Source organism: Podarcis filfolensis (assembly GCF_964270895.1).
Source record: "Podarcis filfolensis genome assembly, chromosome: 8".
NCBI lineage: Eukaryota > Metazoa > Chordata > Lepidosauria > Squamata > Lacertidae > Podarcis > Podarcis filfolensis.
The window spans coordinates 45,366,182-45,391,947 of record NC_139611.1 but is presented as its reverse complement, the minus strand read 5'-3'; positions in this window follow the sequence as shown (position 1 = coordinate 45,391,947).

Genomic DNA, 25,766 nt, shown 5'->3' with positions numbered 1-25,766 from the left:
GAGTTCAGGGATGGGCTTGGCAAGGGATACAAAAGTGAGGAATTCCATGCATCAAGGAGAGATTGGTTTAAGCATCTAAGTTAGGGTAGGTGAATGCCATTAAGAGTCACACCTGTTGCTCTGCCCATTTCCCCTCTGACTATGCCCATATTTGGCTCTGGCCCCATCCACTGCTGGCATGAGGCCACTGGAAAGTTGCTGATAAGGGAATGTGGTTGTCAGACTGAAAAGAATTTCTTACCCTAGCTTCACAGCGTAGCTGCTTAAGAAAATAGTGAGGCTTGCAACTTAAGTGCTCTCATGCAAAACTGCCTCATACTGCAGGGGTAGGGAACCTATAGTCTTCCAGATGTTGGCTGCCAACTTCCATCATTCCAGGCCATTTGCCATACTAGCTGGGACTGTTATGGCAACCCTGTTATACTGAGTTAGGTCATTGGTCTCTCATTGGCTCAGAACTATATACACTGACTGGTAGTATTTCTCCAGGATTTCAAGCAGGGGTCTTTCCCAGCCAGACACAATTCAGGACCTTTGGCATGCAACAGATGTGCTCTACCACTGAGCTTCTGCCCTTTCCTATTTCCAGGATGAGCTTCCCAGCAACATTTAATCAAAGCATGATGACTTTGCAGCTGTCCACTGTGAGAAAAATACAAGCTGTTTCATGGGACGTATCTCAACTAGAGGACAGAGAAAGACCATGGAAATAAAGCAGATACCAGAATTTAAACCTGGGGTGCTGTGCAAGCAAGGTATGTGCTCTGACACTGTACTACAGCCACCTTCCTAATTAAGCACTAGTGGGTCCTTTAAGGCCCTGGTTTGGGATATCATAGTGCCACAATGAGACTAAAAAAATGCAATTCCAATGCACATCTACTATGTCCCACTGAGGTTTGATTTGGCTTACCCCTTAGTTAAGTATGTATAGGACTGAGGCCTAAGATCTCTTAGTCCTGATTCAGATTTTAATGTAATATTACCATGGGTTTATGTTGTGAGAATGAGCCACATCAAGCCTTGGCCTTTTGTGTTCTCTTCTCTCACCTGATTGTTCATGCTCACAGGGAGGAGATCAAAAGCTTCTGCTCTTCAGCAAACCAGTTTCACATGACAGCTGATCCAAGGGAACTGTGGTTTGTTTACACTATGGTTTGAGAACAAATCTACATCTGAAATCACAACTTGATCTTGCCATGTTCCCAGTAACCAGTGTCCCAAGTTTGGACATCATGAAGAATTGTGGTTAGCTGGGCTGTGTTCAGACCCTGTGATCCACACAGGGCAATCTGGGGGCCACCTCTCTCACTCCAGAACCAGCCCTAAAACAATGTGGGTGAGTGTGCTAATGTCTAAACAGTGTTTCTTAAGCCCTAATTAAACATACAGTCAAGAGTGTGGTGGAAAAAGGAGATGAGATGTTTCGTTCTCCCACTTTTAACTGAGAACAGGAGGATTCGACCCTGCTGGGTGCTGCTCCATTGCAAGAAGCCCCTCACGAAGGAGCAGCAACCGGTAAATATAGGATTCTAACCTCTGTGGTGCTGCTTCATGGGGCAAGATGAAGAGGCTGGACAGGAAGCAAAGGCAGCCACCCCTACCTTCTCTCAGGTAGACACAACCAGTCAGGTAGGTCCCTCCTACTCTCCTTGGCCTTTTTATGCTTTCTCCCCCTTCCTACGCAATGCCAGCCTTTCCCTTCTGCCTGATGTCTTTCCCAGATTGCTCTGGGACATCCATCCGGCAGCAAGCTGGGGCTGTTTCAATCTAATTTAATTGATGTCCAGATCCTCCACCCCCCCAGAATTAGGCCAATTTGGTCAAGACAAATCCAGTGCACCTAGCATTTAGTTTAAAAGCAGAAGCAGATGCTTCTAATAACCTTCTGTGGCATGCAAAAACTAAACAAAACAAACAAAAACAGAGGAGAAAAAGCAAAAAGTGAGGTTTGTGCAGATCATTCACACAGTGAGAAAGCATAATTTACTGTTGCATCTGAACGGACCCTTGCAGAAAACCCCCAGAACTCTCATAACACTGAAATTCTAAGCATTTTTCTGGAAGAGGCTCTGTAGGTGCTAATGGAAGTAACTCCCACCTAAAGTTCTGGCCAACAATATTAAGGAATGTTTATTTTTTGAAATCCATATTCATTCATGGGCGTATTTCCAGTGGACTTACTACCAATTGGAGCCTTTCATAAACCCCCATGCAGAGCTCTTGATTCTAGGAATGTACCAGCTAACATTGTTGCACTACAGTTAAGGAGGACGTGAACCATGTAGCCTGGGGTTAAATCCAAACGCATGATTGTAAAACAGTGCAGTCTTGAATTAAATTCCTGTCTTTCCCCACAGGAGCCTATTGCGCTGCTTTCAGAAGTCAGGGAGGAAATAATTATCCAAATTTTTAAGTTGAGCTGTTTTCATTCGACTCTCTATTTTACTGCTCAAACTCTAAACAGAATTTTGATGACAAAGCTGCCCGAGACCACGAGAGTGGAGCTCTTTGAAATATCAATTATTTTACTTGTAGTTGGGTTGGAGTTCTTTGTACGGCCTTGGCTGTGAAATTGTGCCCTAGAGCTCTCTGTGGCAATTCCCCCTGGGTCTAAGTGCTGTTCAGAAGCCTGACAATTGAGGAATAAATTACCTCAAAGGGCATCATTAATCAAAGTTACTTTTTTTCAGTCATACAATTAGCTCTCGCCCATTTCAAATAAACTCCTGTTGTTCGTGAAGTTTGTTTTTTTAAGTGCGCGCACACGCTCTGGACAATAACTGGAGGCACTTTGCAAAAGCTATTCCAACTCAATCCAGCAATGGCAAATAAAGGCACTTGTGGAATTTCGCTCATATAATGATGCAAATGTGCACAGCAGTGATAAGGTTGGAGAGTTAAGTGAAGGGGAGCAGGGTAGTGGTGGAATCAAATATCTTGTTTCTGTGAAGTCGGCAGCTCCAATCTCCTGAATTATGGTAGAAGTATAAAAAGGTGTGTGGTTTTCTCTCTCGGGGAGTCTTTATATATATGAAGTGGGTGGTAAATAAGCAACTTGAAATAATATTATAGATGCGTTTTGTCAGGTTTTGTTCCTATATTAGCAGAGAAGCACTACCAGTAAAGTGCATAGCCTGTTCATATATCCCTAGGTTGTGCATCTGATCTCCAAGAGGTGCGAGATTTCAGGGGTTCCAGGCACTTACCCAGGGTTTATGTGTGATGGCCTGGGAATCAGATTCAGAGGCTGAACCTGAGGAATCCCAGCCTGCACAGGAGTCCCCGCCTCCAGGGCCGGCTGAGCCGGGGCTGGGGCTTGAACCTGAAGGGCCCACACCTGTGCCGGATCCTCAGGAGCAGACACCAGCTGAATCCGCTCTGGCTCCGGAGGTGATCGAGGACCCATTGCCTGCAGGTGCACCTCTCTCAGCCCTGTCAGGGGAAGGTGAGGTTGCCTCTGGGTCCAGTAACCCTCCATCCTCTCCGGAGCTGCAGAGGCTCAGGGCAGAGAGGCGGAGGGAACTAAGTTCTCTCAGGAGGAGTGCTCGCCTTAAGGCCAGGAGAGGCGAGTCACCTGTGGGCCAGGACTGCCCTAGACCTCAGAGGAGATAAAGGCCTGTCAGCCCAGTCCCAGGTTGCGGGTGCAACATCGTTGGAAACCTGTTCCTGCCAGCACCCTGACCTGCTCTTCCAGAGTTCCTGACCACGCCCGGCTCCTTGCCTTGGACCCCGCTTTGCCCTTGACGGACAGCCTCCAGACCCTTGACCCAGGACCGGACTCAGACCACGCCGCACGGTAACCCCCCCCCCGGACCAGCACATTATGTTTCTTTTGGAAATGAGGCACAGCTGAGACTGTGGTGTCTTTATGATATATGGTTTATTTACCCATACCTTCAACCTGAGCCTATGATGTAGGATTCCCGCTTGTTGTCTGGCACTTTTAATGGCCTTTTTAATGGCTATTCTTCCAGTCTTCATTAAGCTTGGTGAGTCTTCCCCCAGGCAATCTTCTGAGTGGGAAAACTGACTTGGCCTGTAGTTTGACACTGCTAAATTCAGTGTCTGTCACTCAGGAATTAGAGGGGAGGCAGGAATTAATATACACACTTTTGCAAAGCACTGTTCCCTAATATAATACAATTTTGTATGTTACTTTCATGAACATATGCATTTTTATGCACACTTTCCTCTAGTACGTGCATTTTTGTACATATTACTTACGGAGAGCTGCACTGCAAAATTTGGAAATTTACATATTACTTTGCTTCATGGATGAACCTGTGGTCCTTGATATGCTGTTGGACTCCAACTTCCATCAGCCCCAGCTAGTTTGGCCAGTGGGCATTGGCCAGGAACGATGGGAGCAGCAGTCCAGCAACATCACATATTTTCCATCCCTACTTGCTTGCTTCAGCTTACTTTGTATGGAATAGTTATAGAGAAAAGGGGGAGGTGGCTCATTTAGAGTTAACACATGCAGCTTGACAAAAACAACCATCTCATTTCTGAAAAACTAGAATTGGAGCCACATAATTAGCTAAAAATACCCAGTTCTCAGCACTCCCAACTAACTAAGGAGATTTTTTTTCCTATTTAATAACATTACTGTGAATATGGAAACTGTACTCTAATTACTTGCTGGCTAGTATACAAACAAGACAGAGAACATATTTTTGCCAGATCTATCACAATTCTCAGAGAGGCTCCCTAGCTCCCAATAAATTGTCTTCCTTGACATCTTTTTATCTTTCATCATGGAAATATACTCCAATTATATTATACTGCATGAAGATTGAATTCCCCTTCAGCAGTACCAGTAAATTTTCGGCACACGATGGAAGTTGTGAGCTCTCCAGAAGTTCCTAGCAATTTACAAAAGAATTTGGCACCATATAACTTCCAAGTGCCTTTGTCGCCTTTTATTGACAATGAAATCCATTCCATGATGTGAACTTTGGGATACTGTAGAAAAAAACCTGATTGTTCACTTATCAAATGCCTGGGTAAACAAGCATTTCTTTTTTAAATATTCCTTTTGAACATAAGTAATGAGGTAGACAGAAAACACCAGATTAGGAAGGGCATTCCACAGGCTGGGAACCACCATCGAGGAGGCCTTGTAATAGATCAATGCCAAGTGGGCAGCACTCAGCAATGGCACCACCAGCAGTGCATCTATTGCTGATCAGGGTGCCCAAGATGGTTGATTCTATTACACTCAACCTGATCTATTCCAAAGTGACCTTTCAGCCTAAGGAGATAAAGACTACTACCGTCCTCTGGTCGTAGACCAAGAACAGCAAAACTTATTTGCATTTTACCACAAACATACCATATTGGCCCGATAAGCCACTTCCAACGTAGAAAGGAGGTGTGGTTGTGGACTTCACCCTCCCACCATGCACGCGGGGGCTGGCTCTCAGCCTCCACGCGATTGAGGGAATCCCGATTGTGTCATCTCCTGGCCAGCCAATCAGCTGGCCTGGGGGGCATGGCCTGCTCCATTTAACGCAGTGGCAGCCTGGGATCTCCCTCTTTACCGCTTCCAGCTGCTCCAGTTTCCCACCCTCCCGCCCTTAAAAGTGTTTTCATCTTTGACCTTGCTATGGACCTCGGTTGGTCACCATTAAGGGGCCTGGTAGGAATTTTTCCACTTGGCAAATTGGCACCAGCCACTTGGTTTTTCGCCTACCTCATAGCAAATCGTCACAACTTCCTTGGTATTGGCGGTTAGGCATTGGTATTGTTATGTAGATGGAAGGGGGGAGGAAGTGCCATCATCTTCCCTGCATATTGAAGGGTAGTCCGATAAAGGATTCCGGGGGGCGCGGCCCTGTCCAAAGCCTATGGAAGTGAGGGCCTAAGGCACGCCCCCGAGCGGTGACCCCGGGTGAGTTCCTAGTTGATGTGCATCAGCAGGACTCCCCCTACTGGTGGTTAACCCTTCCCGGACTTCAAGCAAACAGGCTGAAGCTGGATATTCGGTTAGGACCAATGCCTAAGCCAATACTGCTCATCACCTGTAACCAATAAAGTTGTGGCCATATTTAGCCCATTAACCTTAAATATCTGTGTCATGTGTCTTTATTTCCACCAGGGGGAGGCGGAAACTCGCCACGCAATAAGCAGCACCCGAATATAAGCCGCACCTTTAAAATTGGAGGGGGGAGGAAAAAAAATACCCGAATATAAGCCTCTCCATTCCTCGCTGCTCCTGGCTGCATACTGGGTGGGTGGGGGGAGCCATGCTGCATTGCCAGAGGCCTTTCCCCTTCCTCGCTCTCTACCTTCCTGGCCTTGGGGGAGGAGACGGGCAACTACACACTCCTGGTGCTGCTTGCCCCGTGCTCCTGGTTGCATATAATAAGGTCGCAAATATAAGCTGCACTTTAACTTTTCACGGTCAGAATTTGGGGGGAAAGTGTGGCTTATATTCAGGCCAATACGGTACATGCATCAGTACCTCAGAACATATCCACTTCAACTGGTCTGTAAACTACAGTCACTTTGTGGTTCAAGGTCCCTTTTAAAATTATCTCACACTTCTGAGGTGATGTTGTACTTACAGTGACTTTCATGCTATGTTCCAGGTAACTTGGAACTCCTCTGTAGTTCCTCAGTGACAGGGTCAGGAATGGCAACTTTATTTTCTTGTATGTTAAGTCACCCACTATCAACAATATTCTACCATCATGTGATGGACTTGTACTGAAGCACAGGGGCAGGCAGACTTCAGCATCTCAGGATCTGATTGGATGTTTACTCAACTGTTTACTCCATGAACTGGAGCTAAATGCAAACATATTGTGAGTCCATAAATTATAATTTAATGCCAGAACTGAGCTCACAGTCCAGTTGCAAAAAATCCACTCCTAGTGTCCCACCCACATCCCAAGTTTTCACAACTCAGCAACTTAATTTAGAAGAGGGGAAAAATATTGACTCAAACGGTATCCCCTGTAAGTTTCCAAAAAGTAGCAAGTGGGATTATAACAAAAGGTAACCGGGTGCCAGCCCTTCTCTGGCACCCCTGTGAGTCAAATACTGCTCAGTCGCAACACCAGCACTGTAGCCAAGATTTGTGTTTTTTGAGCCGCTCACTTGACAGCCTCTGGACATTTCTGCTTCTTTATTTTGCATTTGACTCCCTTTCTTAATTAGGACTTGCAATGAAGTATGAATGAATGCTCTGGCTGTCTGGCAACAAAGGTATGCTGGCACTTACTTCCCTGCTGTTATGAACACCTGTGCTAGAAGCATGTCGACATGACACAGAACCGCAACGTGAAAAATGGTTAAAAGTGAGAATATGTTAGAGGGAGAAAACATCACTCTCATCATCACATTTCACATCTACAATGCACTTAATTCTCAGAAGGCTCCTCAATATAATTAGCTGTGGCTGTGGGTTATTGACACAACTTTTTCCTCATCTCCCCTTGCTAGAAAAAAGAAGAAAAGGTGCCAGTTTGACTGTAGAGCAATTGGAAAAGAAGATAGCAAAACCCCTCCTCATATATTCATCCATCTTTCTGTCATCCACAGGACTGCTCTTCTCCCAGGAGTCCATTCCCAACCGCTTCCTGCCAACTACTTTGAAATGTCTTCAAGTGACAAGGTTTCTACCATCCGCAAGAGCATTTTGCAGTCCCCAAAGTCTGATGTCTGGTTTGATTAAAGATTTGCTAACCATCAGCCGCACTGACGCTGGGTAGTTTAATGGTGAGAACACTGGACTTGGTCCTGAATTCTAATCTGTCTCCTTGTGCTGGTCTTTTCTTTCCAGAACTCTTTTGCACATATAATTCACCCCCTGTGCAGAAGATATGGCATCTGTGTGCTGTGCTTTTCAGAGACTGGGAGGTGACATGATAAACCCATCAATGCTCCCATTGTTTGTGTTCTGCTCTGCTCACTTGTCAGAAGTGTTTTTAAAGCATTACAGATGTAGGATGTTGTGTGAATCACAGCATGTGGTTCTGACATGTATGCACATACGTCTATTATGTCTACAGCTGGGTGAAGAATGTCAGTGGGGGGACACCCCTCCCCAATATGAATCACTCTGGAATGATGCTATTTCATGATGTAGCATTATTCCATCTGAACCATGGTGGGAGACATGCTGTCAGAGGCAGCATACCTCTGGGTAAAGTTGCTGGGAAACTCCTGGGGATATTGCTGCTGTGCTCATGTATTCCTTGTGGGCTGGTTTTGGAAGATGACACCCTTCATTTAGTATGAAAGGCCTGAGAAGGTTTTGTGTTTAGCATTCAAAGAAGGAGAGATAGATAAGCCCTCTGCTGATGCATGGAGTGAATTGTTGTTGTTGTTGTTGTTGTTGTTGTTGTTGTTGTTATTGCTATCCTGCCCATCTGGCTGGGTTTCCCCAGCCACTCTGGGCAGCTTTCAACAGAACATTAAAAACAGAATAAAACTTCAAATATTAAAAACTTCCCTAAACAGAGCTGCCTTCAGATGTCAACTTCCGGGTTGGCGCCTCCGGCAATGGCGGAGCTCCTCCGATCGGGAGGAACATGCTCCGTGAAAAGCAGGGTCTGACTGCCACGGCGAAGGCGGAGACCCATAGAAATCACAAGTGGGAGAAGCTTGTGAACCTGGGATTTGGCTGGCACCTTTTGTGCCTCCCCTACTCGCGGGGAAACCCTGTTTTAGGGATCTGGAGCGACATGGGGTGAGTGGCGTGGTGCTTTGAATCGACTGCTTCTTTCACGGAGTGAAGCCGCATTGCTGTTGCCGGAGAGCACTGACTTTTTCCTGTGGACAATTGGATTTTAAACAACTACCCGTGAGTAAAACGGAAAATTGGATCTTTAAATACCTTAATACCTTAATTTGGCACTGAAGCGGGAAGGTCATAAACAGGAAGTCCGCCTTCCACTTTTGTAAATAGACTGAAGCAAAGACGTCACAAGCTAAAGTCTTTGAAAGTTTTTGGCAAAGGATTAAACTTCCATCTGTTTAAAATACAAAACCCCCCTTGGAAGCAGGAGAAGAGGGGGGGATTTTGGACCTAGTGAGCCTGCAGGAGAGAGTGAGAAATCAAATTACCACTGCTCTGAACCTGGGAACGGGCTGCCAGAGGACGTTTGGGGAGAGTTCATTGACAGAACGGATTTGACAGCTAGCTTAATAAGAGCAAGATACTGTTTCCATTGTCCTTTTCTGCGTTTAAAAAGGAGGAAAAGTAACTTAAAACTGAAACTATCTTTAATGCTTGAGTTGTGCTTGAAAGAACTGATACAAATGGAGACTGTTCCCCCCTAGAGGGAGTTTTTGAAACTGTTACAGGAGTGTAACTGGGAGATCTCCAGCTGTAAGATAAGGATTCTGAGAACCAGAGATTGACCTTGGACCATTTAAAAATGTTGACAGGAGAAGCTATTGTGACTGTTTTATGTAAGATAAGCTGCTCGCTGGAACAGCTTCATAAAAAGACGGATGACATGACTTTTAAGGTTGATAATTTGGAACAGAAAGTGACTAACTTGAGTCAAAAAGTGAGCAACAACACAGAAATAATTCAGGATCTGGTACAGGAATCTACTTTGGCAGGACAAATGGTGGAGGAGAAGGAGGAGAAGGAGAAAGCTGCTGTTGCTGAACATAAAGTAATACAAGTGGGATCCGTAGCTTTACAGAAGCAAAGTGAGGACTGTAAGTTGAGGCCTTTTATGAATGATTTTAGAAAAAGTCAGATTTCGAGGTTTGGACCCCAGCTTGGACTGAAGAATAAAAGTTGGAAAGATCCCTCTATGCAGGGATTAACTGACTTTTGGGATTTGGACCTGGGTTGGGAGGAGATTGAAGTTTTGGGGGCCTTTGGATTTGGAGGGATTTTGAAATATGTCCTGAAATACTTTATGGATCTTAGTTTCAACTATGGAAATTTGGCTGACCTGTCCAGAAGGAATAAAAGTATCGTTGGGTTGGAGCCTCCCCGAGATTTGATTTTTAGCATCAAAGAATATGAAGAAGACCTTCAGAAGGGACTTGGAAAAGAGTTAAGAGCCTCGGACATAAGATCACCAGGTTGATGGACTATATGGAGTGGATAGAAAGGACTGGCAGAATCTGAAACCAGGGAGAGGAGATGGTGGAAGAAGATTGGAAAATTTAAAGTTTATATATAGAAATATGGTAAAATTAATGAGTGATAGAAAAACGGTGGAATGATATTCTATGGACTTAGCAGAAATGTTATAAGGAGTTAAGCATATATAAGTATTTTAGTTTTAATGGAAAATAAGGTTAAAAAAAATATGTTATTTACAATATGATAGAAAATGGAGAAAGATGGAAAGGAACTATTAGAAGTGGAATACAAAAAGGGAGGTGAGAGGAGGTCGAGGAAACAAGGGAATGAAAGATAGAGAATGGAAAAGGGATGATGTATGTATGTTTTTAAATTGTTTTTGTTTTATTTAGGGTTAGGGTTAGGGAGTGGGTTTTGGTTAGTTTAATTTGATGTGTTTAGTTTAATGGGTTTGGGTTGTGTTTTGTGTTGTTTGTATATTGTTCTGTATTGTGTTTTTTCTCTTTTTTTGTTTTTTCTCTCTTGTCTTTTTTTCCCCTCTCTTTTCCTTTTTTGTAATCTTTAAAAGCAATAAATATTATTTTTTTAAAAAAACCAATAAAAGAAAAAAACAGATGTCTTCTAAAAGTCAGATAGTTGTTTATTTCCTTGACATCTGATAGAAGGGCATTCCACAGGGCGGGTACTGAGAAGGCCCTCTGCCTAGTTCCCTGTAACAACAACAATAATTTATTATTTCTAATAATAATAATAATTTAGTATTTCTATAATAAATAATCAAGACACCAAGAAGGAAATGGACTACCCACCATCCTTACTCCCAACCTCCATACATTCCTCCACAGGTCTGAATAGAACCATGCAGATATGAATTGTGCTTTGATGTGCTCTCTCCATACAATAAAAGATTATTATAGTGAGGTGACTCGGCCTCTGATAAGGATAAAGTTTGTTGTTTGGGGGGACTTCCAGAGGGACTTCTACAACCCCAGCTGTGGCTTGGTGAGCCCTTTTTTCTAGCTGTGACTGATTTAGCAGCTCACCGCTGAAACAGAGAAGCATAGTCATTGTCATTCATGCTTTGGCAACATCTTTATCAGATGGCTGTTATGTGCTCTGTATGTGTCCTTGAAGACTATTTAGAAACTTCAATGAGTTCAGAAGATGCTGTCCATCTTTTGACTGAGGCAAGCCAGCAAGCACACCTGTTTTCCAACAACTGTATTGGTTGCGTGTTGAGGCCCTGTGTCCACCCAATTCCCTGAGGATTAAATAACAAGACAGTACACAGTATATTGGTTTTATGGGATCAAAAAAGGCCACAACTTTATTGGTTACAGGTGTGAAGGATTTGGCCATAGGCATTGGGATAAGCAGCTGGGTATACGCTGTGGGTTAAACCACAGAGCCTAGGACTTGCCCATCAGAAGGTCAGCGGTTCGAATCCCCACGACAGGATGAGCTCCCATTGCTCAGTCCCTGCTCCTGCCAGCCTAGCAGTTCGGAAGCATGTCAAAGTGCAAGTAGATAAATAGGTACCACTCCGTCGGGAAGGTAAACGGCGTTTCCTTGCTTTGCTCTGGTTCGGCAGAAGCGGCTTAGTCATGCTGGCCACATGACCTGGAAGCTGTATGCCGGTTCCCTCGGCCAATAAAGAAAGATGAGCGCCGCAACCCCAGAGTCGGTCACGACTGGACCTAATGGTCAGGGTCCCTTTACCTTTACCTTTTTACCATAAGTTGGTCCTGTGCCCAAGGAAATGCTCTCCAAGTCCTGCCGCCATTGGCAGCAGGTGGACGATCTGGCCTACCATTAGCCAGTTCACAAAGGGAGGCCAGGGCCCTGCCCACAAAACCAAAGGTACTGGTTTTAAGTTACATATGAAGCCCTGAACTGCCAGGGTGCAGACTCAAAGTATATCAAAAATTATACCATCCAATAGTAGCCCTACCCCAATGAAATACTTTCCAAGGGATGTGTATTAAGTCCATCCTTGGCTGTTTTCTAAGAAAAACATATTTGATTTAACTGGATATTGAAACCAGTTGATAATCGTCTGCTGTCCGGCCCTGCTCAACTATGCTTTTTCAGTCATGTTGCGTGGGTTTCAGCATTTTATTATCTGTTATTCTAAACTTCTTTGTAAAGCATTGTATAAATATTGTAAATGAATAAATAAGTAGGGCTTACTAAATCTGATGCTTCAAGTGACATTCTGTGGAGGAAATTTGCTTTCTAAGCACAAATTGCTCTGAAGTTTAAGGGGTAGCTGATAGTGGTTAAAATGCTGGATTGTGCTGAGGGGGAGCCAGGTTCAAATCCTACTCAGCTACTGGTGACCTTGGACTAGTTGCACTCTCTTATCCTAACCTACCTGAGGGGGTTGTTGTGATGATAAAATTGGTAGCAAGGAGTCACTGCTTTGGGTCCTTGGAAGAAGGCTAAAGTAAACATAATAAGTAAATAAAACAGGGGAAATGAAAGTTCCCATATATAGTGCCTCCCCCAAACACACACACACTCCATTATTGATTTGGCAACGCAGCTTTGTATATTATGTTCACTTCCAAATCACCTGTTCATCGAGCACTCAACCTGATTTGTTTGCAAAAGTTTGTAGGGAGGCATCCCCTGTTTATTTAGCATTCATTCTGAGTTTGCAAGGAGATTATACAATATCGCATCAACCCATTGTTATCTCATACTTTCCAGTGCCTTTCTTTTTAATTTACTGATATGCAGTTGAATTCCACTTGTAGGAAGGCACCTAAGATGATGCTAGCGTTGACATCTCTGGATTTTATGCTGCTAACATACACACTATAAATGTTAGGTGCATGACCTCCATACACCATATATAAAGAAAAGAAATGCACCATTGAAATGACACTAAGGCAGCAAGGGAGCTGTTTTTCTGTGGTCTGGGGAGAAATCTTCATTCTGCAGAGATGGGTGATTGACAGCCCAGGTCAAACTGCACTGTGTAGGAAAGGACACTGGTCCGGAGAGTGGTGGGAGATTTGCACCACTTGATTGTGAGCAGCCATACATGAATGAGGACCAACTTTGCAAAGTCAAGGGAGGCCAGAAAAACTGAGTGACATTTTCAGCAATTGAAATACCTCTCTCACGCCCCTCCTCTGGCTTTGTTATACTGTCCCTGTTCTCCAAGTGCCGTTGAGTCAGCACTGGCGTTTGAGATTAAAGGTAGCAGCTACATCCAGCTTTAGCACAAGGTCACAGTTCAAGGCTCTGGAAAAAGAGGAAAAGGTATTTTAAGCAGAAAAGTCTGACAAAAGAGACCCAACAGAAGAAATAATAGGTGTGCTGGGGATTCTAATAGTCTATGACCCTGTGCGATCTATCAGATAAGTAGGATTTGACTCGCAGGCACCAAGTTATGATCCTATCTCTGTCCTGGTGTTGGAGAAGTGAATGCCATTCCTTCTCAGTTCCCTGGATATAGAATGGGATCAGCTAACATATTCATGTTAATTAAGATGTGAATGCAGGAATGAATATGGCCTATAGTCATACACAGTTGGAGTAAGAAAAAGTGGCTCATGGGGTAGAACCACTACAATAAATTCCTGGCAGGTGGGCTTAGGGGGAGGAGGGAGGTCAGTAAAGTGCTGATGCTGGAAGGGCTGCAACAAAATGGTGGGAAGGGACTGCCCTCATCCCCACTGCTGAAATACTATTCCACTCCTGCTTAGGAAATTATTCAGTGGGTTGTGTGAGGATGAATCAGGTGCTATCCACTCGTACCCTGTTTCTTTCTCCAGAATGCACCCACTAGTGACTTTAGGCCTACTTGAGTCATCTCCCTAAACCTAAACACTGAATAGCAATATCCTTGGTTCACGAAATCCTGGAACATAAGGGTGGTGCCTGATATTCCTATTAATCACTCAGGCATCCTAGAAAACAACATGTCTCAGGGTCCTTGGTGCTTGGATATTGTTATTTTGGTGATTTTTGCTACCAATCTTGAGCAATGGAGGCTTCATGAAGAGATTCCCCCCAACTGTACCACTGAGATGTATGTTATGTAGGAAAGGAAGTGAGAGAGAGAGAGAGAGAGAGAGAGAGAGAGAGAGAGAGAGAGAGTTTAGAACAGGGATAGCTGCTCCTCTGCTGAACTGCAACCTTTCCCCATTGGCCATGCTGGCTGGGCCTGATGTGGGTTGTAATCCAACAACATTGACTATCCCTGGCTTAGAAGCTTACAGTGGGAGGCAGTGAGGCTCTATCACAATCCCTATGAGGTCACAAGGAGCAGTATATTTTCAGGTGGGGATAAGGGGGGATGCTTCCTTTAGCCAAGCCAAATTGAGATGGTGGGGTTTCATCCGTTACTAACCTAGACAGACAAATGAGACAATCCTAAATTGTGTTGTGGGGGCAGGGGAAACTGAAAGGTTTTGTTGAGGCAGAAGAGCACTTTAAATATCTTCAGAAGAACCAAAACAACATAAAAAGGATCCCATCAGTTTTATGATGTACTTTTGCTCCTAATGTGGAAAGAATATATCTTCCAGTCTTTTTGTTCATTATTCTGACAGGCACAATGCTCTCTGTTTTTTAATCAAATGAAAGGAGGATGGAAATGAAAGTCAACTTTAAAATGAAAATAAACTAGAGGCAGACATCAGCCTGTGAGCAGAGAGTTCTGGTAGGCGGAAGTGGGGTGGGCAAGGAGGTCAAATTTAAGCAGAATAGCAAGACAAGCCTTTTTCTTGGAATTTTTTTTACAAAGGATTCTATGGAGCGTTCATGTCTGCACTAAATAACAGGAAGATTACAGGGCTGTATGAAATAAAGCCGCCACATCAGATAAACTCATCCTATGTAGAGAAGCCAGTTGCTTGCTCCTCACTCTTTGTCACACTCTAGCATGACCCAGAAAAAATGCTCAGAGTCAGGGCATGAAGACCAACCATGTGAGTATTTTGTACATTTATATATGTCCAACTTGTTTTCCAAGGAAAATCAAGGCAGATAACAATAACATTACAAACTGTGCCCAATATGATAAAGCACAAATTTAACCCCCCTAAAAAAACCCCCATTATTTTATCAACCTTTAAAAAGCAGGTTTTCACCAAGCACCTGAAAGAATACAATGAAAGAGAGTGGTGTCTCTTGCTTGGCAGAGCAAACTGCCAGGTGGGTGCCAGAACAGAAAAAGGACCTAACCCTGGTTGCGACTGGTAGGGATGGAGGATGACTCTAATTAAATGGGATATATACATAGAATTTTGTGGTTTCAACAAGATCAAGCTTTGCCCACACGACACCACCTCTTTCATCAAGTGACCATTCATGTCCAAATTGCTTATGCATTGTTTAAAAACCTACTAATTAAAACCTAATTCTTTTAAAAAAGCCCCAGCTAATTACATGCAGAAAAGACACACACACATAGAGAGAGGGAGTATGGGAATTAGGTATGCATCCTGTTCTGTGAGGGGTTGCACTCCCCCTGAAGGGCCAGGTTCATTGTTCGGGAGCACTCCTTGATTCCAACTTGCCACTGGGGCCTCAAATGGCTTCAGTGTTGAAGGAGAGCTTATGCCCATCTTAGGCTGGTTCTCCAGCTAGGGCCATTCCTGAATCTATGGTACAGTCTGGCCTTCACACTCTAGTGACCTCCAGCTTGGATTACTATAGGAAACCTGGAGCACATATGCAAATAATAATGCATATAATACAAAAGAATTGCATGTCTTTTTAGTGAAACTGTTTTTAAAAAAATGCACTTGCCAAGATCAAGTTGTTGTTGTTGTTTAGTCGTTTAGTCATATCCGACTCTTCGTGACCCCATGGACCAGAGCACGCCAGGCACTCCTGTCTTCCACTGCCTCCCACAGTTTGGTCAAACTCATGTTGGTAGCTTCGAGAACACTGTCCCACCATCTCGTCCTCTGTCGTCCCCTTCTCCTTGTGCCCTCAATCTTTCCCAACATCAGGGTCTTTTCCAGGGAGTCTTCTCTTCTCATGAGGTGGCCAAAGTATTGGAGCCTCAGCTTCAGGATCTGTCCTTCCAGTGAGCACTCAGGGCTGATTTCCTTAAGAATGGTAATTGGGAAAACAAAATCTGTGCAGATATGCTTGACATGGAGATTAAAAAATATAAATAAATCTATCCCTAGACACCAGCCCCACCTCACCAGATCATAGGATCTGGAGCAGAGTCTCAGATGATGTGGGAAGGGGCATACAAAAAAGGCAGTCCTGAAAATATCCATGCCCTATGGATGGAAAGTATCCATGTCCCAAGGGCTTTTCACAGTAATGCAGTACCAGCACCTTGAATTGCACCTGGAAACTAATTGGCTATCATTGCAAATAACAAAGGACTAGTGTGATGGAGTCAAATTGCTGGGCGTTGATCAGCACCATTCAGCATTTTTTAAAGATGATCTGCCTTTTTAATTATCCACAAATACTTCAGTGTGGCATGTGATTTACATTGCTAAGTAATCCAGAATGCAAGTGAGGTGGCCTGACCTAGCAGCTGACTTGAGTATGATGGCTGCCTCAGCATCAAGTGATAATCTTCAGGAGTGAGGAACCTATCCTAGATCAAGTCCTGCAGGTAAACCTTTTCAAGCCACCTGCAAATAAAGTACTGCTCACTGAAGGCAGCTCATGGACCAAATATCCTTGGATGGGCAAATCATCCCAAATAAGTCTCAGTAGCCTCCATCTACAGAGTTTGCAACACACTTCACTTTGTAAAGTTGACCAATGAGATTGAAAGTTTAATTAAAATCTGTAGAGGTTGATCTTCTTAATTAAATAAAATGGTCTATTTGTGTACTAAATGCTTGCAAAGTCAGCTCATTGATGGGGCATCCATATTTGATTCCCCAAGCTATGTGTCTGTTTCTGTCTTGAATACATAAATAGTTAGCAATCCTGTACAACACTTTTATGTACTGCAGCCCGGTTAATTGGAAAAGGTGTGATTTGTACTAATTGAATATGACCATGGCTAAATAGTAATATCAATACCTCAGTTTCTGCCCCTAATCAATCACAGCCCAGAGCTTCATGTGGAAGTAGCTCAGCTAAGGATGAGCAAAACTAGGTATGGACAAATCAGTTTAACTCTGATTTGTGTGATTTTCAAATGGGATTGCAAATTAGTCCATTTGCTTCCATTTCCATACTAATTTGTGGTTTTATTTTATTTTTTAAAATCTCCATGGCTGATGAAGTGAAAGTGGAAGGAACCTTGGGGAAGCATGACACTAACCCCATTCTGGTGTTTATAGGAATAAAGAATACACCTTCTACTGAGTCAGATCAGAGGCTTATCTACATTGACTGGCAGCTGCTCCCCATGGTTTTAGACTGGGGATTACCTACATTGCAGATTGAACCCGGGACCTTTTGCATGCAAGGCAGGTGTTTTATCACTGAGCAAAGACCCTTCTTGGATACACAAAGGGCAAAAGTGTGTTGAGGTGCACAGTAGTGTGGGCAGGAGGCAATGGCGATGCATGTGCCCCCACCCCCTGCACACTTTTGCAATTGAAAGTCCAAGCTGAACACATGGAAGGAATTCAAGTCATCTTGGATACTGTGATAGCAAAGGATGTAAAAACTGAGCATAGTCAAGATGCTTTATTCTGGACTTTAGGAAAACCGCTTTCATACAGCTCAGATTAAAATTGTGTAGGATCCATAGCTAGAAATTCTGAAAGAATTCAAGAGAAATGGGAGATCCAAAAAAATGAAACACAACAGGGATTGTGTACCTCTATCATAAGGGTCAAAAATGCCCCCCAGGCCTCTCTACGTGACCCTCACCCTTCATGTCACACACCCTTCCAAAGCCACACCTACTCTCCCCAGGTCACACTAACCCTACTGCGTGCTCTCCTTGAGTCCTTTTGTCTGACTGGAATATTTCAATGTGCCGAGGTTGTGTGTATGTGAAAACCTCAGATTTTTGTATGACTTTTTTGTACTGTACAAAAAACCCCCCTATTGCTTCACTTCACTCTGCACCCCCACCACCACCAGTGGTATTTGCCCCCTTCAGGGTTGCCCAAGAGGAGAAAATTGCCCTTTGTCTGAAAAAGGTCCCTCTTCTGTGTACTAACAACATGATCCCAAATTATCACAAGAAAGAAATATGGGAGAGAACTAACTCTAACTCAGACCTTTTAAAACAAACAAACTTGGCAAAAACATTTGTTGGGATGTTGTTCTTTTTTCTTTCCCAAACTACAAGTCAATGAGTTTACTATGGTGCACAGCATAGTGAAATATTCCGAAATCAAACCAAGGATGTGGTGTCAAGAAATCTGCTCCCTTGTATAAACTTTTATTTGAGAAAACCACTGTTTTTTTTTATTCAAAAATGTTAACTTTGGCTTGGAGAACTAAGCTCCCCAGTTGAAGAGGGGAAACCCCAAAAGATCTGGGTGGAGGTGTTGTGTCCCCAATTCTTTATTGTTTTGTGTCCCCAATTCTTTATTGTTTTCAAAAAGAAAACTCTGGTCAAGCACTTAAACTCACCTCACTGGATCAGTTTACGCTGGTGTGGGATGTATTACTGACCAAAAAACAAACAAAAAACTACCTCCACATGTAATGTTTCATCGAGATACAGTTGATGCTCTCAGAAGTGGGAGGCTGCTTGCTTGAAGGTTTTGCCATGAACAAATGTTCCTTGTATAGAGCAAATGAGAATGTCAGGATTTGTTGGCCCCCTGCTCAATGGCATATTAATTTTCCATGAGTATGTAGGCATTTGTTCCATAGGAGAGCACTGACTATCAGTTGATATTGTGTAATGTCTCAACTGGTCCATAGTTTCCCAGATTTCTCACCCCACCATCCATTCCAGGTGCACGGTTAACTCTGTCACTAGATGAAAATCAAGCAGCTGTTCAACCAAATGTGCTTCCCTGCTCATGCTGTGAAGCTCCATAGATGGGGATTATGTTTTGTTTGAAAGCAGTTAGATGTTGTTAATATGCAAAATGTTGCTGGCACATGTTTCTTTTCTTGCAAAATATGTATACCATGGGGATTTCCAACCATTTGTTCTTAAGACACCTAAAGTGTGCACAGAAAGGGGCAATAGAGGTTAACAAAGTTACAAATGTGACATAGTGGTGGGAGTGAGGGTACGAATCAGGGGGTGTATTAGGTATGGATGTGCCCCAGATTCAGCCAAAGCCCAAAGCCTAAACTACATGAGGACAATTTAGAGGACTCTGGGTTCAATCAAGTCTGGTGGAGATAGCCCCAAATCACCATGTCAGGCCACCTGGAGCGATCTAGGGCTTTCAGGATGTTGGCAGCCGCCCCAGTGCATTCTACCACAGAAACACATTGTTGAAGCAAACCTCAGCAGCAATGATCCTCCACTCAGCATTCAGTATTGTGGGGGGGCAGGGTGCTCCTTCACAAGAGCCTTTCCCCAAGGGAAGGTGCTTGTAAAGAAGCATCCCACGGAATCATGATTTTGGTTAGGGAAGGGGGCTGTGCACAGCCCTAGTGTCAGGGCAAATGGGCATGGCTGTCCCTATAGGGTTTCTGGTGAGGTTGGCAACACAAAGACCATTTGTCATCTTCAACACAGTGGTGACAGTTGCAGTCTGTCCAGGCTGCTGGAGAGCTGGGTACAGGGGCAAAAACAGCTTGCTGTGCTAGATCCTAAGGGTAGGCTCTGGGATACTACATAGGGGTTGTTGTTTTTTTGTTGGGAGGTAGCGTTGTTGCTGTTATTGATTTTGTGTGTGTGTGTCTTTATTTTGTATCTTGATTCATGTGGAAATTGTTCGATTTGGTTGTGTGTTTTGGATGTTTTATCTATTGTTTATGACTACAGTGGTACCTCAGATTACAAACACCTCGGGTTACAAACACCTCGGGTTACAGACTCCACTAACCTGGAAGTAGTACCTTGGGTTAAGAACTTTACCTCAGTATGAGAAGAGAAATCGTGCACTGGCAGCGCGGTGGCAGCCGGAGGCCCCATTAGCTAAAGTGGTACCTCAGGTTAAGAACTGTTTCAGGTTAAGAATGAACCTCTGGAACGAATTAAGTTTGTAACCAGAAGTACCACTGTACTTTTGTTTTGAGTTGTGTAACTTTTTCATGTTGTAAGCTGCCTTGAGCATGGTTTTAACTGTGGAAAGAAAGCATACAAATAAAATGATGTGTGTATGTAAGCTTCCTGCTCAATCTCCACTCTGTTGGTGGATACGGTTTCTCTCTCTCTTTCTTTCTTTCTTTCTTTCTTTCTTTCTTTCTTTCTTTCTTTCTTTTTTGCCATCCTACTTATGCTAATTAGGAGCAGGCATGCTCTAATGACTACATTTAGGATTAAAAACAAATGTCAGAGCAAGATTCTTTCTATCACGTCAAGCATGAATTCTTCCCCCCTGCCGTCACCAGATGCTTCAAGAGGTAAGGGCATCATAACAAAAGTCCCATACCCCAACACAAGGCTCCACCCTGCCAACACTACGATGGCCTCTGACTATATTGGTTTCATTACATTTCACAGAAGGGGGGCATCACTCCCTGATAAGGAATCTGACCCGTAAGAGACCTGCTCAGTTTTTTAAAAAAAGGTTTGATTATCGTCACCTACTCTTTCCGGCAGCTTTTATCTTTATTTATTGCCTAGAAACATTTGGACCAACTTATCTGGTGTTTATACTAAATGTTTCACCATTCCTAACCTTTCTTAGCACTTCCCCCAGCCCCCACAAGGGTTGCCCTCCTGTATCCATTCCATCAATTCATTATTGACCAAGGCTGGGAGGAAAGACTAGATATAAAATGGTGTTTTTTAAAACAGGACTTTCTCTTTGCTATCCCGAAAATTAATCAATATGTCATATGATATCTTCCATGCAGCTATTTGCGTGTCGAGGCCCTGTGGCCACTCCGTTCCCTAAGGATTAAATAACTAGACAGCACACAGAATATTGTTTTGGGGGATCAAATAAGGCCACAACTTTATTGGTTACAGATGTGAAGGATTTGACCATAGGCATTGGGATAAGCAACTGTCTGCTGGCGTTGCCATTAAGGGTAAAGCCAACTGGAAGGGACGCCCTATGACCTATGTCAAATTGGTGCATGTCCCAAGTGGTCTCCATTGGAGGAGTGCTATGGCCCTAGTGGTATGATCTGGCATTGGACAGGAGCCACACCTCCTGAATCTTTTCAACAGGATACCCTTACCCATGGAGAGGCAGGCAGATGCTGCAACCTCCCCTCCAACCAAGATCTAAGCTTACACAATGCCCATCCGCCTTACAAGGTCGTGACGATTGCTATGAGGTAGACAAAAACCAAATGACTGGTGCCAGTTTGCCAGATGGGAAAATTCCTTCCTGGCTCTGAATACGGTGACCAAAATTGTCCTCAGCAAGGTTGCACCATCCTCAAACAACCATAAATTGAGGGAGGGTGGGTGAGAGAACTGGCACAGAGCAAGAGAGGCCGAAAGGCAAGTTTGATCTGAATATATCCTGGCCCTGGGCGCACAGCCAAGTGCCGCCATTGTGCAGTTGGTCCCGTGCCCAGGGGAATGCCCTCAAATTCCTGCCATCATTGGCTGATTTGGCAGCAGGCGGATGATCCAACCTGCCATTCACAGGGAGGCTCAGGGCCCAGCTGCAAAGCCGCCTGCCCAAGAAGGGAAAATGGACTTAACAGAGACACAGTCGTCATGTTTATTCCTTTATATTTTTTCTCCCAGAGAGTTAAATACTACTCCTGGAATTGTTGCCAAGATGGAATGGCAGTCACAGAAAAGTGGCTTCCTTGCAATTCGGTCCCCTGTTGCTTTATTCATCATATGTAAGTGTTTTCTAGAAAGTAGATCCCATTGAACTCAGTAGGTCTATTTCTTTGATTGTCTCCACTACACGTTCATAAAGAACTCTTGTGTTCTGCACATGTCTGTCTTCCTCCGAAACAGAGACCATATTGATGTGGTGGTGGGGAGACATGTCCCATAATTTGTGAAGCAAAGAGTGAGTGCTTATTTTGGCATGAGTACACAGGTCAGCAGACCAGTGCATACAATGGCATCTTGACTCATGTATTGCAGCAAAATAAACACTCATGTCACTCAGAAGTGACATAATTTCCTATGTAGAAATAATGGATTGCATCCAACTAGCTACTTTCCAAAATAGACCTATTGAAATTAATTGATCTAAGTTAGTCATGTCCATTTTTTTCAGCAGATCTACTCTGAGGATAAGCTCCCAAAGTTTTGTGTGAAGTGGCTCCGATAAATTAAGCATAATTTAAACAATTCCATACTGTTGCCCAAACCAAGAATAGGGCCAATTTTCATACATCTCTGTCTCACCACTAGGGATGGGGAAGTAAATTGGTTCTTTTCGTACATGAAATTCTGTCAACCTATCTAACTCACAGTTCTCAAAACCATACACAAACCTATCCTTTGAAAATTGCATGTCTCTGAATTTCGTGGTGTAGTTCTCTGAACCCCAAATATGTATAAATATGTGCAGTGCTTTTTTATGGGGGATACACAGCGGTACGCATACCCCTAAACATTTTGTGAATCTTTGTACTTTTGTCCATTTACTGTATTTATTTTTCCTGATTAGAACTGTAAAATGGTGATTTTCTTGAGTCAAAATGAGAATACGCCTAAATATTTTTTTAGAAAAAAAGAACTGAATATGTTTATATTAGGAAACATGTATAAAAAGGCATATATTAGTGAAAACAACAGACCAAAATGCATGTCATTGTTTGCAAATGAAAACAATAGGCAAATCTGCTTGCAAAAAAATAAAGATATTGTATTAGGAATTCTGTTGTTTTTTAATTGCAAACTTCTGCAGAAATCTGGCAAACTGAATTTAAGACTGGGGGGGGGGACGATAAAGTGAGAGAAACTGAAACTGACAGACTTGTGTATTCTGACTCACAACACAACATGCACAATCCTAAGCAGCTAATTATAGCATGCCTTTGGGGCTGAAGAAAACATTACAGATGATGATGATGCAGTTACAATCACTTCCACAGCTGACAAGACAGTTAGCAGAACAGGCCTGGATCAACTCTGCAGACATCCCTTCCCTTCCTGTAAACAACTTTAATAATCTAACAGTCAAGATCACCAACTGGCCATCTGTGTTAGTTAAAAGTGGAGATTCCCCAGTCAACTTTTTTATCACATGCTAGTTCCGTCCCTTTGATGGAGATGAAGGTCCTCTGGACAAATGTTTTCAGACTGCAAGAGATAATGTAACATAAACAACCTTGGCCAGCTCAGCCTCAAAGCATCTCAAAGCACCCTTTAAGGAAGCCATTGGTTTCTGATACTGCTATGTTACCCACCAGCTGCAGAATAGGTATTCTAATATTAGGGTAAGTGATACTGGTTTGAACTATTAGCTAGCTCACTACAGAAAACAATTGTCGCTCATTAGGAATTAATGTACGGTATTCATCTTGCTTTCCCAATTCATTTCCAGTTTTCACTCTTTTGGTAGATCTTGTTTCCGTTGCATAGCCTTCTGGCCTCTCTTTGTAGTAGATGCAGCAAAATGTAAAGAGCTCCTGTCCATGGAGCAAGCCAACCAGCTACACCCTTTCCTAAGACACTCCATTCTACCCGCCTCCCTGGGTTTCCATTCCCCTCTCAACAACCAGCCCCACTGCACACCCACTGAGAAGGTCTGGATTTTATAGGACTGTTTTTCATAAAATGAAATGAAAAACAGCTTTTAGGATTTTTAAAAATAAAAGTTTCCCCCTTGTTTCCTTTTAGAAACCACAGGGTTCCCCAGGCTGATCTCCTTTGGAGGTTTTTAAGCAGAGGTTGAACAGCCATTTGCAGGGGGTTATTTAACTTGTGATTCCTGCATCACTGGGTGTTCCAACTCTACAGTTGATTCTGATTCCATGGTTGATGCCATTTTGGCTCCAATATAAACTATGGGAGAACGAGCTAGGGTTAGTATCTAGAATATCCTCCCTGCTCCTTTGGTCAGCACACACACACACACACACACACACACTCCCCAACTGAGATTAACACCCATTTATCTTATGAATTGAGCTCCTGCCCATTAAAGCTCATGCTACAATAAGACTTCGTTGTTTTTGTTACTCTCTTAATAGTTCTGCATGTACAATGGATTGTGCTGGCTGGGGTTGATGGGAGTTGTAGCACAAAAGATCAATCCCAAAAAAAATTCTAGTCCAAAATTGGATCATTGTTATCAGAATTGAAATCCATAAGGAGAGGAGACTTATCCCTTCCCTCTCCATCTGTGGCTCCACACTACACCTTAAACATAATATGTTGCTAGGCCATGGGGGCTGCCATGTTGAAACTGGAATAGTGCCAAAAGTCCATCTAACATTGGATCCCTACCTAGAATTTGAGATTATGTTGATGAGGAAGTTTGTGTTATTTGTTGTTGTTGTATCCTAACTTCTACTCAGAGTAGACACATTGAAATTAATGGGCCTCAGTCATGCACATTAACTTCAATGGGTCTGCTTTGAGGAGAACCAGCAATAGATAAGACGGGTTGTTGTTCTCAGCAAATATCAAATTCACAAATGTCCCTGTGCTTTTGGGTGATGGAGAAAGGGACTGCAAGTCCATTCACCAATATAAGAACCTAACCATTCCCTTAACAAAATGGCTACATTTTCTTAACTTAAATACTTTTAAATGAATAAATGAAGCAATTCAGCCTTTCCTCATCTGTTTTAAAATCCATTTTGTTGACTTTTCATAGAAATTAAAATGAGTGTAACCAACAGAAAGTGGCATTTGTTCGTACTGTGGGAATAGAGATATGCTATTTGTCCAGAAGACACCCTGAAAGCTTTTCGTGTGTGTCTCATTTCCATGTACTTGGTGAGCATGAAAGTGAAGGATTATCAGTGCCAACCAGAGGCAGGTGCAGTGAAGGCAGACAGCGGGTGTGAGTTTCACCATATAACCGTGACAATTAGGTATGATCCTGGCTGGTAATTCTTTGCTTGCTGTAAAGTGGTTGGTATATGACTTTTTATTTATTTTTTGCCAGGGAACACTGGACTAATGTTTACCAGGGCCTTGAAAGTCAGCTACAGATTTATTTTCACTTTGGACTTTCCCAGCCCAAGTGACTTTCGTTCTTTCACTGTAAACCACAAATCAGTAACTAAAAATGGCCTTCCCTCTAATTTCAGAAATGGGAACATAATTTGACATCCCCTGGCTGTTCCTGAGGGATCCTCAAGTAGCAGGAATGGCATGATTCCTGACAGATTCTTGAGAGAACATGACATAATTCCTAAGAGAATCACTGCTAACAACACTGATCAAATGAGATATTCAAGGACCCTGGATGAGAATTTCAGTATGGAGTGTTTTACTCTCCCAGTCAACCAGGGCAGGGGTGGGGGGATAATGTTTGTGTGGAAAGCAATGTAAACCCCAAGGCAGGAAGATTAAGGATCAAACTGAAGGTGAAACTACACATTATTTTTCATAAGTGGCATTTAATACAGCAAGTGGTATTAATAAGTGGCTACGCCGCTTTCACCCCTTAAATAACTCACAGCTTTCCTCTCTCCCCCCAAGTTGCTTTCAGAACCAAAACCCAATAAGGAGAGGTTTATCCCTTTCCTCTTCAGCTGTGACCCCCCCAAAAAACCCCCACCCCTC